This window comes from Octopus bimaculoides, chromosome 11, assembly GCF_001194135.2.
Source record: "Octopus bimaculoides isolate UCB-OBI-ISO-001 chromosome 11, ASM119413v2, whole genome shotgun sequence".
NCBI lineage: Eukaryota > Metazoa > Mollusca > Cephalopoda > Octopoda > Octopodidae > Octopus > Octopus bimaculoides.
Window position 1 is genome coordinate 23,553,900 of NC_068991.1, and position 3,394 is coordinate 23,557,293.

Genomic DNA, 3,394 nt, shown 5'->3' on the forward strand with positions numbered 1-3,394 from the left:
TTTCTAATTGATGTATCAATACCAGCAGATGACAACGTCTCTCTAAAAGAAATGGAAAAACTTTCAAAATACAAAGACCTGGAAATAGAGGCACATGGCTTAGTGGTTAGGGCATTCGGCTCACAATCATAAGGTCATGAGTTCAATTCCCGGTGATGCATTGTGTCCTTGAGCAAGACACTTTATTTCACGTTGCTCCAGTCAACTCAGCTGGCAAAAATGAGTAGTACTTGTATTTTAAAGGGCCAGCCTTGTCACACTTTGTGTCATGCTGAATCTCCCTGAGAGCTACGTTAAGGGTACATGTGTCTGTGGAATGCTCAGCCACTTTCATGTTAGTTTCACAAGCAAGCTGTTCTGTTGATCATATCAGCTGGGACCCTTGTCGTCGTAACTGACGGAGTGCTCTCCTATATATATATATATATATATATATATATGGATGGATGTATTCTTTTATTTTTTTACTTGTTTCAGTCATTTTGACTGTGGCCATGCTGGAGCACCGCCTACTGTTTTTTTTTGTAAGCCTGGTACCTATTTTATCAGTCTCTTTTGCTGAACCACCAAGTTACAGGGATGTAAATACACCGACATCGGTTGTCAAGCGATGGTGTTGGGGGACAAATATAGGCACAAACACACAAGTATATACATACATACATATATATATGACAGTATCCGTCTACCAAATCCACTCACAAGATTTTGGTCAGCTTGAGGCAATAGTAGAAGACACTTGCCCAAGGTGCCATGCAGTGGGACTGAACTCCAAACCATGTGGCTGGGAAGCTGGTAAGTGGGAAGGCTGCACCAGACTCCAGACTGATTTGGCATGGTTTTCTACAGTTGTATGTACTTCCCAACACCAACCACTCTGAGAGTGTAATGGGTGCTTTTACATGCCACCAGCATCGGTGCCATTTGTGTGACAACAGTATCTACCATGACAGCAATTTTTCTCGGCTTAATGAGTCTTCTACTCAAGCATGATAAATGTCAAAGGTGTTACTTAGGATACTGCTCAGTGGGATGAAGCCCAGAACCTCAGGTTTGTAATACAAGCTTCTTAAACATACAGCTATGCCCTGATAATTCAATAATATCATGAAGGTGTCAAGCTGGCAGAAACGTTAGCACGCCAGGCGAAATGCTTAGTGGTATTTCGTCTGCTGTTACGTTCTGAGTTCAAATTTCGCAGGGGTCGATAAATTAAGTACCAGTTACACACTGGGGTAGGTGTAATCAACTTAATCCCTTAGTCTGTCCTTGCTTGTCCCCTCTATGTTTAGCCCCTTGTGGGCAATAAAGAAAGAAGAAATGTTAGCCCGTTGAGCAAAATCCTTAGTAGCATTTCATCTGTCTTTACATTCTGAATTCAAATGACACCAGGGTCAACTCTGCCTTTCATCATTTTGGGGTCAAGGGTCAATGTAATCAACTTACCCCTTACCCCGAAACTGCTGGCCTCATCAAAATTTGAAACCAAATTTTGATTGAATCATACTTGCATCCAATTGGATAAGTGTGAAAATTTTTCTCTAAAATCCTTAACTTCATAGATTCTTAATATAGTCCGTCTTAGGAAAGGCCATTCTTCATATCAAGTGAGCAGATTCTTAGATAACATTCCAAAACACAATAGATTTATTTGAAGAATAGATAAATAGGTTAAACACATATATTAACCCTTTTGATACCACATTTCTGTTAATTTTAATAACTGAAGAATATATGAAAATAAACTTTACTATTATTTAAGCGGGTGTCTGAAAACATAAATTAACATGAAATTTTGATGGAAGATTTTAATTTACATCACTTTAATACAGCAAGTTAGTATCATATAACCATTGCCGGTTTCAGGCAGTTTGTTATCAAAAACTTCAAAGAAACTTACATTAAAGGCCTCTCTCTTTCTACTTTTGCTGGGTGTTGATGTTATTCTTAAAGTTGTCGCTGTTGTTGTAGTTATTGTTTAACCACAGGCAAAGTTTTCTTTCCAGATTTTATGTACTCTGAACTACATTGTATGTTCCAATGTCACTATTTTTTTTCTGTGATGGTAAGATTTAATTTGAGGACAATTTGGGTGCTATTTCCAGCAAAACAAACAACCACATACAGGTCTAATTTTTCTCTTGTCTTTTTGTTGTTGCTGTCTTTTTTTTTTCTTTGTAAATAGTTATATTAAATTGAGATGGTTGAAATATTGTGATCTGATAGATTTGATGATGTAATGTAATTCACTTGTTGTTTAACTCTAAGCGAGTATTCATTTAGAGAGAGAGAGAACTATGAAGATCAAAACCATTCCAGCCATGACCATCCTGGACTTTTTCTTGGGCACACATTCTAACTACCTTATCAACATTTTCCCTTCATGGAGAAGGTAGTGTGAGTTAAGGTTAAGTGATTTGGCTGCTATTTTTAGCAAACTTTGTGACTATGAAGAGACTTCCTCCTTGACTCATAACATAATTTAGTGTAACAGAGCAAAGTATGAAATTTAGTTACGGTAGTAGTTTAGCCCCAGGTCAGCTTTGATCAAGCAGACCGATGATCAAATGGCAATCTCACAATGACCATCTTGCCTTTTTAGTATTTCAGACAGTGTACCAAAGACCACAATATCCAACGTGTCTTTTCTTCTTTTTTAAAGACCCTGCAGTGTGATTTGAGGGAGATTTGGCTGCTATTTCTACCAGGTCGAGTGACCATGCAGTGGCTCCCTCACCAATTTGTTGTTGCAAATAAAATCCTGACTGAGCAGACTTATGATCAAAAGTATACCAGCTTTGACCATCCCGTCTCTGTTTTCCTATGTGCAGGAATCCCAGAGCCACATAACCTTACCCAACATATCCTTTGAAGATAGCAAGGAGTGATTTGGAAGAGAATTGCTGTTATTTCTAGCAGATTAAGTGACCGTGAAGAGGTTCCCTCAGCTCATTGCTGGCCCATATAGAAAGTAAAGTGGTCAATAGTCTTACCATAATTTAATGATGTAAGAAAGCAGTGGAACACTTCCAATATTTTTAAGTTGACAAAAACAGCTTACGTCTCTGGACCATAACTTATTGCAATATTACGATTGTTCAATCTTCTGTTTTTCAATTTGTAGAAGTGTAATCTTTTAGTTTTCTGTTTTCTCTCACCCTCTCTCTTTCTCTGCACCATGAAAAGGCAAGAATGTTGCCACCATGTTGTTGTAAATAGTCTTTAGGAATGTATGTGAGTGAATGTGTGCTATATATGTATATATGTAAGTTTATATATATATATGGATGGATGGATGAATATATATATATATATATATATATATATATACGTATGTATTATATTTGTGTGTGAGTGTGTGTGTGTATGTATGTATGTATGCACATGTATTATA

At 37.3% G+C, this 3,394-nt stretch overlaps 2 protein-coding genes across 5 annotated transcripts in view; one reads left to right on the forward strand and one right to left on the reverse strand.

The window, feature by feature from the left end:
• The window catches only part of LOC106871104 (endoplasmic reticulum lectin 1), a 488,243-nt gene that overhangs the window by 340,650 nt on the left and 144,199 nt on the right, over positions 1–3,394 (forward strand). The window lies entirely within an intron of this gene.
• The window catches only part of LOC106867918 (uncharacterized), a 42,395-nt gene that overhangs the window by 31,061 nt on the left and 7,940 nt on the right, over positions 1–3,394 (reverse strand). Inside the window, exon 1 of one of the 2 annotated variants that reach the window (XM_052971624.1) lies at positions 1,901–3,369. The exons of the other annotated variant lie outside the window; for it this stretch is intronic. The gene's annotated coding sequence lies outside the window, so the exon portion shown is untranslated. Of the gene's footprint in view, positions 1–1,900; positions 3,370–3,394 lie in introns of those variants that run through there. 2 annotated transcript variants of the gene reach the window in all.